This window comes from Megalops cyprinoides, chromosome 21 (assembly GCF_013368585.1).
Source record: "Megalops cyprinoides isolate fMegCyp1 chromosome 21, fMegCyp1.pri, whole genome shotgun sequence".
In the NCBI taxonomy this organism is placed as follows: domain Eukaryota; kingdom Metazoa; phylum Chordata; class Actinopteri; order Elopiformes; family Megalopidae; genus Megalops; species Megalops cyprinoides.
The window spans coordinates 5,198,090-5,214,062 of NC_050603.1; positions in this window are offsets into that span (position 1 = coordinate 5,198,090).

Genomic DNA, 15,973 nt, shown 5'->3' on the forward strand with positions numbered 1-15,973 from the left:
CTGCCTACCACTTCCCTCCTGCATCACCCACATTTCCAGTGCTACTCAGGGACTGGTTCTGACCTATAAAGGAAGATTATGCATATGAACATAGAGACGCACACACACACACGCACGCACACACATGCATACATATACACACACGCATGTAAATAAACACGCTCTTATCGCCTGAAAGCAGCGCCCTTGGAGGGGAAAACCACACAACTAGTCATTATCACAGCAGTCTTCTGATTTCTGATGGTTCAGAGAGCTGATCCAGTTTGGCTCCCACACTGCCGGTGCACCGTGGGGGGGCCCTAGCAGTTGCCTCATGCTCAGCTCCCTGTGTTTGTACTCGTGTCTGAAGATCCATGCTCTCCCTGGTTGGGGGTGGAGGGGGGGGGGATGTGTGTTGCATGGGGGAGTTGGGGTTGGGAATAAAAGGCTTCAGAAGACATGTGGGCTCTGATCTCTGTGTGTAATCTAAACAAGCCAAACGAGCAGAAGGAATCAGGGCACAAAAGCAAATGTAAACAGCTATTAAGCCAAACCTCAAGCCAAATCGTTGGGGGAAAAAAATGAGAGATGGCTAGAAAGCTGGGTTTTCTGTAGGGTCCTTTGGCGTTCGCTAGGGGAACCATCTCCCAGGCTCTTAATCTCACTTTCTCTCTTTCTCTCTCTCTCTCTCCCTCTTTCTCTGTGAATTTAACACAATCCCCTGCTCCCTACCATGCGAAACTCATAGAAATCACTCCCATAACAAGAACTGATAAACTCCCATGAAAGTGCAAGATGTTATCTCCCTGGGGGGTAAACAGGATCACTGTCAGCAGGTCCTACACCGAGAGGCACACAAGCGTGAACCGCTACACCACCAAACTTGTGTTACTCACACCGAGGGTATGGTCTATCCCTCCAATATTATTATGCTCCTGACTCTCCCACTCAAATGCACCTCCATCTCACTCAGCTGAGAGACAGGGAGGGAGAGGAATGGTTAACACAAACCCAGCACCCTCCATCCGAGGCCGCAGACGGTCAACCATCTGTGCACTATGACCGGATATTAAGATCTATCATGTCTGGAGTGTTACGTTGAACCCAGGACCCATTTTCGGATCCACCTTTGAGCAGAGTGCTCCAAACTTGTGATGCGCTTTGCCTCATACCCGCGCATTCATTTTGAATAACTTAAAGCGCTGTTACCTGGTAAAAAAGGTGTCACTGTATGTTAGGAGATCCTCATGGGGTGTGGAAGAGCCATATGTCTGAGTGATCTACTGGGGAGGGAGAGACAGGCAGGGGGAGGGAAATCATACGCTTTGTGACTCTACCCAAGTGGCATGGACATCTGGTCTGTGCTGTGCTCCTCTCTAAGCCTTCAAACGGGGATCTGAAAAGAGCTCCACAGTGGCCACGCCCACACATCTCTTGACGGAGCTGGAAGCAGGCCAAGAATGTCATTTTTAGTTAATTTTTTTTTTAATCATGTTCAGAAATCACAAATCCTGAGGGTCTTATGTGTGGTATAAACTGGATGCTGTTACCCCAGACACCGGGCCGCAGTGTGCTGGGCTGGTGACCTATCAGGATGTTGGCGGGTTCAAGCCTGAGACTTGATGCTGCAGTACATCAGATGAGCAAGAATCTGCTTACTGAATGTACTAAGTTTACTGACTGTGTGCGCACGCAAAGATGGATGAACGAGACGAACTGGAGCAGCTCTGAGTTTGGCCATTTACCATCTTAATTGAAAGGGTTGTTTCTACCTTCACAAACACCTGAGAATCAGAGCCTCCCGCATACACAACAATCCCAGGCGTCTGAACGTTGCGTTATAGGCTGTTTCAATGCAAATTATATTTGTCGCTGCTACATGCTAAACATGCGATCGAATTTAAATAAATCCCTCAAAACCCACGTACTGACCAAATGTAGAGTATCTTGCAGTTGCTTTTCCCCTGTGATTTGCATGATTGTTCAAAGGGAAAAAAGGGCCTTTAGTCTCCCGGCAGATGTTTGCCGCTCAGAAGATTTGCTTCTCTAAATTAGCGAGATGGTGCCGTCCCCCCCGTTCAATTTTTCATGATGTTTATGCTTCTCTTTTTTACGCGGAGAAAGATCAAGGGAGGATCGAGGCGAGGCGGGTGCATTCATCTCTTTTTTTGGGAGGTGGGATGGGGGGGGGCTAGTATTATGAAACAAGTCAACTGAAAGATAGGCATTGGAAACTTTGCAGCTGTGTGCATGTTTGTGTGTGTGTGTTTGTGATTATTTTAACAGCCTGTTGAGTAGGTCTCTACTTCTGTAATAAACCATAGTTTCAGATTCAGACTTTCTCCTTTGGAATGGTAGAGAGACTGAAAGGAGGGGGCTCTCACTAGTCAGCCTGGAAAAAGCAGCAGATGCATCCTCTGGTTAGTGCCCACGAGCAGGCACCAGACACTATTAGTATTCACAAGAGACCCTCCGCCAATGGGATTGCTTCGGTCTGAGTTTCCAGCGCACGGTGTCTCAGATGATAATTGACATTCTTCAGACAAGATCAGTACCAACCCGGAAGAATGAAATGGGATCGTTTAAGCGGGCGACAAACCGCACGGCGTCTGTAATTCTCAGAGTAATTACCCAGCGGGTGAAAGGAGCCTGACTCCTTATTGAATTCATATCAAATGAAATTTGAACACCGGCGGAATTGTCCTCACCGTACTTATCCTGTGAAACTCTCTGAAACAAGTCACTGATTCTCTCATCCTTCTCTTTCTCTCTCTCTTTCTCTCTCTGTCTGTCTGGTGTGTGACCGTGTACCCTCTCTGTCCTGATCTGCATGTTTGATTGCTCTGTTATCTGCAGAAATGGCTGTGGACTAATTAGCATGCTGGGAGTCCCAACCTAACCAACCACCTCTTTGGGTTGGTCTAAGCTGCAGACCCTGTGGTCATGTGACCTGCTGAATTGGGGCCCATCTCAGAGCTAATTTAACTGCCACTCATGTGGCAGAGAGCCACAGTAGAGAACAGGCACATACAATTGCATGCAGAGAGACAGATTATCATGAGAACCCAAGCAATGAGGGGAAGTAATATATGTGCCTATACACAGCTTCTGCTTCAAAAACAAAAGGAAAAAAAAAACATGTTTGTCTCATTATAGTCAATGGTGAATCACACAGTGGCCCCGCTTTCACCCTGTGAATTTCACACCGCTGTGTGATCACTCAGCCTGCTTTTGTTCCCGTGAAATTGATTTGGTGTTTGCCGCCTGACCGCAGAAGTCGGGCATGATCCTGTCACACATGCACAGATCAGGGATGAAACTGAATAAAAGACTGCGGAAATATTCAGCCACCAGACCACCAGCTGATAGCACAGATCTGTGCCCAAAAGGTTAATTCATGTGTTCTTGTTAATTTTATTCTCTCACACCAATACCCATGAAAGACGGGCAACATCAAAGCATCCCCCCCCAATCCATATGATCTTTGAGTTCAGGCAGTGTTCTGGTGAGGCTCGCAGATACAGCAGGAGCATGAAAGTGAAGTGGAGGACTTATAGTACAGCCCTCTTTATGGAGAGGGAGTTACGAAGGTGATTTCATTATGTATTTGCTCAGCGGAGACCCATATAATGGACAGCGTCCACTCAAGGCCCTCTTAGAGGATGACCGTTGGTGCTTTTATGTCTCACAGAGATTTTGTAATACATTTATACAGTAAAAAAAAAAATCCAATAAAATGTGACATTTTTGGAGCGGAGCAATTTGGGCAGACTTGAACCCACAATTTCCTCGCTCTGCCAACATTTTGAAAGCTCTCCCCCATTACGTTTTGGATGCATTTTTGAGCAGACGCTGGAGACGGGCCTGATCTTTAAAAGAGCCTCTTCTGTCAGATCCTGCTCCGCTGGGAGGCGAGGCACTGGCCCTGTCCCTCACCAGTCATTTGGGGGGGGGGGACAAAACCTACAGCAAACGCTGTGGTCAGCCGAGCTGTCTGCTCCCCCTCCAACCGGCGAGCTAACAGTGGGACCGAGAGGCAAAGCAAGACTAACGTCTACTGTCACCATAGAATAACCAGTGCAGCCCTCCGACGAAAGCACATCGGATTCAGACCAATGGATGCTGCGCCCATCCACCTCCAGGAAGCAGAAAGCCAACGCGATTGGCACGCTGCTGCACTGTGGAGCGCCGTTCTGTCTTCCCGCCACTTGGGGGCGACATTGCCACACTCTTCCCCTGCGGTGAGGTTGACGGTGGGCTGCGTCTGGCCGCTGGGGCTGGTGCGTGGGGCTGGGGCGCTGTGTCAGCCCGTGTAAATCTGCCTTGGTAAAAAAACAAACCCTGGATTGAAATGTCATGAGCGTATCTCAAACTGCCAGCGTATTAACCTCTCACCCGGCATACCCTGCTCCCCCGCGGGCCTGGCTTAACTCCATTGATTAAAAACCCTAGCAGGTTGCAAAGGATCTCGCTTGCAAAAAAAAAAAAAAAGAAAACAAAACACAAAAAACAGGCGGTATAAGCAAACAAGGGCTACTTAGCCCCCTCACACACCAAACTGCCAGGGAAAGAGACAGTGAGATAGAGGAGGGAACCAGACAAGAACACATAAGCGGTGATCTCTGTTAGCTTCACCATTTATTCGTGAGGGAACCCCTGGGCTGATACATTTCGGGGGGCTAAATAGCGAGAGGCCCGCATTTGCAGGCTGAACCCACATTCTTCTCCCGCTCCGATTACAGCGCCATATTTAACTCACGATGCCGTCATAAAGACCTCCGTCCCGCCACTAGTGGGGCCATTATTGGAGATGAAATGTTTTGATTCGCACGCAGGTTGTGAATATTCATGAACGAGCGCGCCAAAAGACAGAACATCCATAGCTAGGGCAGCACCAGCTGGAACAGCACTGGAAACTCATGCTGCCAACCACTGCAGAGCTGACAGTGTCCCTGTTTAGCAGCCTCTGAGTGGTCAAACATTACATCACGTTCATTCAGCAGACGCTCTTATCCAGAGAGACGTCCAGCACAGCAGAACAAGTTGAATGAGCAACAGAGTCAGACCAGGCTGACAACACTCCCAGACCAGTGAGTGTGAGCGTAACGCTACTCAAGCCCTACCACTAGTTAACTTGTGTAACCTGATGAGACAGTCTAGAAGCTAAGGGAAGCCAAATATACTACCACATATCAGTCGCTAGATCGCAGAACCCAAAGCACATCGCAACGCTACAGGTAAAATAAACAGGACCAGACAGGGATTCTTCTCTGCTGTGTTCTAGAACTGGCATCACAATGGATTCCTCCAAGTGTGTTCCACAACGTCCTACTGGGCAAAGCCGCGGCCTCCTCCCACAGCACCTGGGTGCGTATCAGTGCAGGGCAGCCTGTGTGGGCTCTGGGCTGGGCTCTGTGTCAGGACAGCAGATGGTGCAGCAATTAGAGCACCAGACCATAGCGGTCACCAGTTCGAATCCAGGGTGGCACACTCCCGCTGTACCTCCGAGCGAGGCGCTCTCTCAGTTGTTTCGGGACACATCCAGCTGTCTGAACAGGCAGCAGAATGTGTACGTTGTAAAATGCAAGCATTACTAGATTAGGGGTCTCTGCTGAACAGATTGAAAATTGATCTTAAACTATAGTGTGCTATCTTTTTGCTGACAGGATAAATACAGTAATGTAATATCACTTTGGAAATTCAGGACTTCAGGTGATAAAAATTGATGGAATATATGATAGACAGAGGAGTTTGCTGTGCGCGTTCAGAGGCAGTATAGTATTACATACAGGGCTTGTCACTGTAGTGACTGTATCTTTAAGTGAAATGTTCCCAGTGTGCTCCGTAGTCAGCGTACTGCACATGGTTGACTGCTGTAGCCCCTCCAGTGACTCCTATTGATCTCTCTCTGGGGGTGGTGTTGATGTCTAAACCTCTTCGATCCACTCCTTTGACCAGTGAATCCACACCTGGAGTGTATCACGCTGTTAGTCACTGACTGCATAGTCATGTCCATTGAGACACACTCAGACACACAGACACACACACGCACAAGCGCACACACACACACACACACACACACACACACACACACACACGCACGCACGCACACACACACAGTGAATGCATATAGAAACACATCTCACACCTACACATATAAACAAACAAATAAACAAACATGCATATACATCCATGTAAACACTCACACAGAAACACACATATATACACAATGCAACACACACATACCCATGCATGCATATACACGAGATTTAATGTGGCATAAACACATGCATTGGCTTTTGGGGAGCCATTTTGGAGAGGCTGACACACATTCTTTTGGTTTGACATTTGAGATAGGTATAGGGTATAGTCTATAGGTATGAGAATCTCTATTAGCTGTGACCTTTTTTTTTTTTTTTTTTTAAAGCTGTGACCTTTGACCCCTAAGCCTATGGGTTAGGAAATGGAACAGCAGTGTGGAAAAGAGCAAATCTTCAAGGGATCGCTGTTTGGTGGGACAGTGTGGGAAAACTGGCTACTCTCTACTCGGCTGGGGGGGGGCTTACATGAAAAGAATAAATGATGAGGCTAAAGTGGGTTAGAGTGGGGTCATTAAGGACAGGGGGCACTGTCAGGTGCTGGTGGCCTGAGGGCTTGCCGTGGGGGAGCACAGGCTTGGGGGAAAACTAAGCTCATATATTAGCTGAGTTTAAACACTTTGAATATAAGCAGGCCACTGCCTTTCAGGTTCTCACCAGGTCATTCCGTGCAGCAGTGCTGTGAGTATGAGGCTTCAGGCACACCAGAATGGGTGGAGCTTAGACGAACTGTCAATTACTGGCCCTGAGGACCAATCAGAGGTCTTTGTTCCCCACTGCAAAAAAAGAAGGAATAAAATCATTGATGTCGGATTGTAGCTCCACCTAGTCTGGGACCCAGGAAGCTTCACTCTACAAACACTACCCCGGGCCATCACATCACACAGAAATGTGACAGACGTGTCAGATACAGGAGCTACAATACAGGGGTGTTCAGCACCACTGAGGATGGGGGGGGGGTGTGGGGGGGGGGCTGGGTATAAAAGGCCAGCCTGGAGAGAGGGGGCCACTCGCTCCTCCATCCTGTTCCCCCGGAATCAGGTCACGCCTGCCCCCGCGGTTTCGGAGGTGGCTCTGCGTGGGTGACAGACCCATAAATCACCCGCCGTGAGGTGTGTTTACTTGGGGGGGCAATTACTCCGCCATATGCAGGGGCTCAAGCCGTGATGAATTAGTCGCCCCGAATAGGTATTCCTGAATGACGCCGTCACACCGAGCGCCGGCGGCCGGGCGGCGGCCTGCCCTTGGGTAGACGGGCGCCGCCCAACCCGACGTGGGTGGAGGGAACGGCGATCCGTCTCTGTCAGTGCGGCTGGATGCCGAGGTGGCTCAGAAAGGGATGGATGTCAGAAACAAGTGTCTGCCGAACGTCAGGCAGGAAGATGAAGAATGCTGGATAAGGAGTATGAATAAGCTTTGTTTTTTTTTTCGTATCTGGAACGGTTTTATTTTCCCGCGTATAATATTTCACAAATAAAAGTCACCCCTCCACCCCTCCACCCCCACCCCCTTCTCCCTCCTCCTAGAGAGCTCTTCCCGAACCCCGTCTGGCGGGAGAGGAACTTATGGGAAGAGCTGGGGATCATGCAGAGCCAAACGCTGAGCTCTGATTGGCTGCGCTTTCCTGGCCCTGAATCCACGGTGGGAGTGTTCTAAATTGTAGCGGTGACCGCGCTGCCGATGTCACCGCAGTGCTCTGTTTATAATTCACAGGGAGAGGACCGCCATGGCTCAGGCCCGGTGGAGGCCTGGCTCAGCTCGGCTGTTGAGTTGAGCTGGCGGTGTTTATGCCGCTGTGTCAGATTTAGACGGATCGCTCCATTCCACCCCCCCTCCACCCCTCTCCTCCATCCTCTCCCTCCCATCCCTCTCCCTGGTGCTATCTGCCATCTCAGCAGCCGGGCTGCGCTGTGTACAGCTGGTCCGCACCATGCTTGGCTGCTTGTTAATGTCCGGTAACGGTCACACAGTCGCGCCCACGGCCCGCATGCATTAGTAAAGAGGCGGTTTGCTGATCTGAGAAAGAGAGAGGGAGATAAGGCTGGAATACGGAAAGCTTCCCCTTTTCCTGGTAAGAGGGAAAACACCACTCTATTTGGCAGCGCAACTGCGCAGAAACGAACCAGGCTCTTGCCATGCTAAAGATCGGGCAGAAGAAAAAAAAAAAAAAAACAGAGGCACCGGAAACGAGGAGCTTTAACGTGGGGTGAAAAATAATTGTTCATCACCATCTATTCATTGCGGTTCAGAGAGAGGAGCAGGAGACCTGCAGACTCGATGAGCCGCGTGATAGGAGTCCTGATTTCATTTCGTGATTGATTATAACGTGCGAGGAAAAAGTAGCGGCGAGAAAGCCCGAATTAAATCAGGGAAGAAAATCAAGAGCGGCTCCTAACGCCATCGTGGGCGTGAGGAGAGGGCTGTTTAATTAACTGTCGGTTTCTCTCGTTTTTTTTTTTTTTTCCTCCTGTATCTTTTTCTGGCTAATATCTTCTCTGCCTTCTTGTAGGGAACCAGCCACTCCTCAAGTCTAGACAGGTCCCCTCCTCCCACTGCCAGCTGGAATCAGGGCCCTCGCGTGAACCTGGATCCCTGGGTAGGAGGGAGCGGAAGTGTGGCTGGATGCAATAGGCGCACTGGAGCTGGGGCTTGGTGCGTACGTGGAAACGGACGCAGACGCAGGAAAAGCCAGGAGGCTTTTCAAAACGGGGGAGCCATCGCCAATTTCGGCTGACGCGTAATTCACCTTGGCTCCTATTCCTGGGTACGACGGATAGGGGCGGGGCGGGGAGATGTGGTTTAGGCTGAGAAGGCCAATGTCAGCGTAGTACTTTACCTTTAGGATCCAGTCCAGTCAGATTTTTGTTATTCTTTTTTTTCCCGGCCTCATGACAAAAGGCGCTCCTGCCCAGAGTAATTGGCTGGAAGTGCAGCACCAGAAGCATCTGGAGGTTGTTTAAGGCCGTCGAATGAAAGAGCCGCTTCAGGAATAACATTCTGGCTTGCCAGAAATGGGGTTAAAAATAGCGCTGTGAGGCACTTTCCTGTCCATTGCCTTGATTTTCAGACCCACCGAGTAGCCAGGAGCCTGTGATGTGTCCATTGGTGCATTAGGAGATGGAGAGAGAGGAAGACGAACATTTCCTCTCTGACCAGGAAAAGGTTACTGCAGGTCAGCATGTCTGGCTCTTCTCCTTCCTCTACTGACCTGTGGGGCAGGGGTATGACACCACCTGCAGGGGGCAGCAGAGAGTTACCTCTGAACACCACTCTGTTTATAGCAATCCCCCTTCTCAGAAGTCTCTGACGTTTCCCCGTGCTTATGAAAGATCACAGACAAAGGCGCGGGTTCTTGATCTTGACCCTGTTCGACCCTCTACTTTCCCAGCCGCAGATACAGATACAGTTAGGACAAGGACACAGAAACCACCTGGGGAGCAGAGCAATGTTATAAACTATCCTCTGCAACAGGCTGGCCAGCTGTTGTTGTTTTGCGCCCCTTGACCGTTTGGATGGCCTTTTTTTAAAAAAAAAAAAAAAAAGAAAAACGAAAAAAGCAATCATTACTATGGAAAGGGGAAGTAAAAAAGGCAGCGTTCAAACCTTCCCTCTGAGCTCTGCTCTCTGTCTTCAGATTGCAATGGTACTGAAGTGTGGCCCTCATCAGCGGCCTGTAATAAATCCAATAGAACAATCAAGGGGGACAAGAGGTGGCCCGTTTCCCGGCCTACACCGCTCAGTCTGGGTGTGACACGAGCTCGGCACTGTGGGGTTCGGCACCTGGGGCACCCTCATCCACAACAATGCGTCATTACCGCAGATTACACTGCTGCGGCCGGAACAATCTTACGCCGCTCCTAAAAGCATACCGTGGAGGAGGGGCGTCAAGGTGAGGCAGGTTTCAGCAGAATGCGCGGGGGCCGCTGGTCTCGCCAAGCCTTCTGATCGCTCCGCTGCCTGAACCAGGGGGTCATGGGGTCAAATCCCAGGTCAGGCACCTGTGTTGTACATGTTTTGTGCAAGGTACCAGACATTTACTCCAGCATAACAAAAAAGAATGAAAAACACAATTTTTAGAAAACTAAAAGTTTCCTCGAGTGAGTGCATTGACTAAATTGAAGCTGTTGGGTGCAGATAATCTAAATCAATGACAATGTTGAGCCTGAGGCGAACTGGAGTGTGGGACACTCACTGTCAGTGCCCCGGCCGAATTATTGACACATACCCTCATGAAAATTTTATTTGATTGTCAAATAAGAACATTTCAGTTACCAGACCTCCGTGACAGTATTAATGTCAGCCCGGCTTGTTACTATTCATAGTTATACCATATACAGCTGACTTAATAAATCAATTAATATGGGGAATATGCTCTGTCTCCTTAAAATATTCTAAAAGCTGAATGGGGTAATATCAGGATAAGAGCAGTGAGACTTGGTCACCAGAGCAAATTTAAAGCAGGCCTTTGAAACATATTAGTAAGATTTCTCCAGCATGCTATCATATATCAGGCCCACAGAGGTCTGTCCCCCACCTGCCTTCCTCCCTCACTGTGTCACTAATTGCATCTACTCTGTGCCATTAGCTCATCTCAGTCCAAAGTGGGTAATTAAGGAAACCCAGAGAGGTGTCCCGTCTTTGGGGGTAATCACAGTGAAGGATGTGATTTCTGTTTGTCCCGGGACCTCGGCCTCACTGCCCCCAGGCTCTTAACCCCTTGAGTGTCGGGGGCGGCTGCCTCGGGTCACAGACCCTGGCTGCTGGGTTGCCAGGTTGGGGGTAATTAGCGACCCTGCAGGGGGGATTCCCCCTTGTTCCCTGGGAAACCTGTGGGATCAAGGCGGCCTTCTGCTGCCGGCGGTCCTCCTCCTTCCCTGCTGACCCTTCATGTCTGTCCTTTCATTTGCCGCTGCTTTCATGTGCCTGCAAATAGCCCTCTCCTGCCTTCCCTCATTTTTTGAGAAAAAGAAAAAAGAGAAGAGCCGTAGAGGTGGGTGGGCTCTGAACTAGATAACGACCGGAGACATGAAAGAACCAAAGAAGAAACACAAAAGAGTCAACCGCACACCTATAATTGTAGAACTCGGAGGTGAAAAGATACTTGATTTTTGGTGCTTCTGTAGGTGAAGAAAAATGTCTTCAATGCCATCTTGCTCTTTGATGAACAAAAAAAGTAATGTTTTATTGAGGGGTTTCCTTGGATGGCAGAGAGTGTAACCCACTTTGTTTTGCCTTTTTGCGTCTGTGCAGATAGATTTATTTGCATTTAAAGAGCATAAAGTAATATTTATCAAACCTCCACCCTTTCTGTCTTTCATCATTTTATTGCATTCATCTGTTTCAGAGATGCTCATATTGCTTACTGTCAACGGTATCTGTTCAAAGAGACTTTGACTCAAACAGTCTCCTGCTGGGATTTGAACCTGTGACCATGAATCCTGTGTCTCTAATCATCATCGGACACTCGGCCCTGCAAGATGGAGAGGGATATGCAGGTGTATTCACAACATCAGCAAACCTTTCATTTCTAGGGCCTCTGAAATCTACTTTTTATGATTTTTTTTTCTTTACTCACCCAACTTGAAGCAGCCAAATTCACAAGGGCTTTAAGAGAAAGACTCATAAACAGAGAGCAGCACTGACAAAAGAAAGCCGGAGAGATGAGCATGGAAAGCATTTTGATGAGAGAGAAAGAGAGAAAGAGAGAGAGGGAGGGAGGGAGGGAGAGTGGAAGATCTGTGTCATGGTGAAGTGCAGCTGGTGTTTGGCTTGCCTCCAAGCCTGCCCTGTCTTACATTATTCACCACCCCCTCCCCACCCCAGCCCCCCCCCCCCCCCCACGCACACCCGCCCCATCTTTCCTGGCCCAGAGGCTACACGTCACTCATACCAGGGCTTGTTTTAATTAATGGGAGCTGGAGACGCAGAACTCCCTGAAATACATGCTGTTCCGTCTCTCTGAGTTTTGTTCTGTGGGCGTGGAGTTTTAGGGGGCTGACTCACTGTCAGCTGCTCCCCCCCTGTGTGCGGTGTGTGTGTGTGTGTGTGTGTGTGTGTGTGTGTTTCTGCCTGTGTGAGAGTGAGTGGGGGGGTCACTGGGGGCAACGCACAGTCCAGTGACGGGGGGGGACGGGGGCGTGGAGAGCCAGTCCACTCAAACCATTTGAGATGATTGTTCCCAATCAAAGAGCTCCCCTGCAGAATCCCTTCGACTGGCTCCAGGTCAGTCAATCAGCGGTGTGAGGCAATTCCCTCAAGTGGCTCCATGAAGTCATGAAGTCTGGCTCCACCAATCACTTGCGAAACGCCATCACCAAACCTTCTGGAGGCCATTTCTAACCAGGCGGTTCACTTTCAGTCTCTTTTCTGATGGTTGGCGAGGAGGACAGAGATCAGTCAGCGTTCATATTAGGGGGGGGTGGGTCGTTACTGTCCAGGTTATCAGGGGACGGTCTTTCGCGAAAGGCATTCTCAAAAAAGGCTTTTATAGATCAATAGGCCGTGCCCAAGAGATCTCTGTTCGCACAGGATCTCTCAATTCAATTATGTTCAGATTGCTTTACTGGCAAGAGGCGCGATTTTGAATATATTGCCAAAGCTTATAAAGTTCAAAAGCCAACCACTACAAACATATTGCGCATTGATCGAGGATGATAAGAATGATAATAAACTGTCACTGTCTTACTCTTTTTCTCTCTCTCTCTCTCTCTGTCCGCCTCTCAATTCAGGTTCAATCTCAAAGTGCATTATTGGCATGACGTGAGATAGTCTCGCCAAACCAGAGGTGACAGACAAACACAACACTAAACAAATAATAATTCAGATCGGGGATGACAGAATAATTATACTGAAGAAGGTCTGAGAGCAGTGATAAATAAATAAATACATAGATTGCGATTCTTTGCAATGTGGGTACTCAAAACTGCAAATGCAAGCGTTAATCTAATGGCAAAAACATTCGTGTGTTACTTTATAATATTCATTCATATTCATAAATTCATGCACATAAGTAATTTGTGCATTTCTCCCCAGTGATGGTGCGCTGCGTCATAACTAGCCGCTAGCAGCCGGAATGTCTGCAGCTCGCGTGTCTGAAAACGTGGAGTGTTTTGGCAGTGATGTTTTAATTTGTTCTCTCCCCCATGCTCTCCTTCCCCCTCTCCCTCTCTCTGTGATCCTTCAGAGCAGAAATTACGTGTTTGAGGGGAAAACATTTTTGCAAATGTTTGTTTCCCCTCACTAAACGCAACACCAACAGCAAACTGACGATGAATAATATTTGTCGTTAATGACGATAATGAAGAATGAGGAAGGCTTTGGAGAGATATGATGTAAGAGGGTCTACTTTGAAAGAACAGAATGCGATGGACTGCACAGCAAGGGTAAAATGAGTGTCCAGTTTTGTTTTGGAGTCAAAAACATCTGGTTGAATTCCTTTGACTCAATTTGTGATGTTGCTGAATTGTAATGATCATCTGAAGTGGGATCAATAAAGTCTGTGTCCTTCTCAGCTCCCCTATCTTTCTCCCTATTTCTCATTTACTTTTTTCAGTTTGCTTAATTGGCATAAAATGCATACAAAGCATATATGTGTATATATGCGCCCCCAAAATAAAGCATATATGTGTCTATATGTTGTCAAGATAAATTTGTAAAAGAAAAAGAGACCAGAAACAAATGTACCATTAGACTTGCTCAATACTCTTTTCTCAATAGTTAGCAGTAAGTGTTTGGGAAGCCTCTGTGCATGTGTAAAATGGAAACTTTCAATATGATTTTAGTACACGTGTGCACCCCTCCCCTCTTCCAGAGCCACAGTAACCCCCGCCCTGGCCTACAGTTCCGGACTCTGGACCCAGGGAGCCTGGTCTTAAACTAATCAAAGCATTCGCTGTGTCTGGAGCAGCTTCTCGACTCTCTCTCTCCCTCTCTCTCTCTCTCTCTCTCTCCCTCTCTCTAGTGATGAATGACTCCTGCTAGGTACCAAATCAATGGGACGCTCATTGTTTTAATTTGGCTGGGAGAGTAGACCGGGCAGCGATTCTCAGAGTTACACAAGAACGATGGCTTTGGCCTTTTCGGAGTTTATTTTTACTCTCCATCCCTGTTTCCGGTTATCGATGCACTATCCGAGGGAACGTTTGTCTCGTATCGGACGTGTGGGCCATGTATGTGTTTGAGCTTGGGCCTAATCCTCCCTCCAGTGTGTGTGTGACATGGCTCTGACGTTAACGCTGAAAGCAACGGCAGCGTGTTACTATGTGCTGATTATTGTAAGGGGGGGTTTCAGTCTTGATTTAACACTTTGATTCTCCTCTGTGAATAGTACTCTTCTGTGGTCTATTTTCATTGATAAATGTTATTGTTGCATCATAAATAATGTCTTTTTAAAATATGGACATACAAAATGATCCTCAGAGGTTGTTCAGCCATTGAGAATGATGTGCAGATAAAATATCCCACACTGTAACTGTGAAGAAAATATCGCAAATATAGCACCGCCATCACCTGCTCCGCTGGTGACAAAAGTGAACTAAAACTCAGAGAGTCAAGAGAACTCAGTTAGAGTTTACATAGCTACAAATAAAGTGAAGTCAACGAGGGGGTGACTGTTGTCAGATTTTGTTGTGAAGGACAAATCAAAGCACAGTGTGTCACCGAGTTAGAGTGCACTCGTGGCGAAGCATTCAAAAATACAACTGTGTGCTTTTCAGCCTCTTGAAGTGCCTGTGAGTTTCCATTAGTCAGAGACAGTCAGGGAGAGCAGCGACTTGAGTGAACTAACGGCCCATGAACAGGAACAAACTGAGAGACTAAAACGGAAGACGAGGCTGGACCCCCCCCCCAACAACCACACACACACACACATACCAACACACCCATACACACACACACACACACACACACACACACACACACACACACACAAAAACACACACACACACACGCGCACAGCTACAGCTGCCTGAGGCATAGAATCGAGGTGCCTGTTAACTGTTAACTGATGTTTCAAGCTGTCAGAAGAAATCTTCTTTGTATATAACCTACCGTGACATTCCTGCACAAGAGAGAGGGGAAGAGAGGCAGAAACAGACAGAGAGAGAGAGAGAGAGAATTTCTATTATTGAAATGTAGTTAATTATTGTGTGTTGTTATCAAACAGGTTGATGTAATTTCAGCTATCTAGCTAGATACTAATTAGCAAGAGCCATGCGTTGGATTTTGTGTAGCTGTATACAGCAAGCAAGTATAAAGGTTCTGGTTAAAGCCTGTCCACATCTCACTTGCAAATTATTTGATTTTTGTTAAGTTCAGTATGACTCCGGGTGATTTTTTTCTATTTGTATCAACTCCTCGATTAAAAAGAAATTGTGTGGAGAGACTGTTATTTGCACCTTGGAAAAGAAAGCAATATGACCTTGCATCTTGACCTGCCTCAGTTCCCAAATGATCAGACTCTGTGTTCTACAGTATTAAAATCTTTATCCTTATTCACTTGTGTATGATTCATATACCGAGGTAAAGTAAGAAAGATTGATTCAGAAATGTAGTTACTTCTCTATGCTTTGAGAGCACATCTTCTCAAACCTTGGGCCTCAAGAGCTAAAGAACTGGGCTGAATTGATAAATAGGCTTAAACAATGCTGTGTTATTTTTTTGAAGACAAATACAGCTTTGACTAATGGTGCTTCATGATGGAGAGATACTTTAAATGCCTCCGTTTCCCTCCAAGGGCACATCCTGTTCTTCATCTATTCCTGCCAGCGGATAGGACAGCCAATGGTCGCTCGCGGTCATGCAGCTGTTTCCCCTGACGACAGGCTGTTGTTTCCATTCACTGTGTAACTGTCAGATGAACAGAATCTCACGGCATTCTACCTGTCCCCTACCAACTT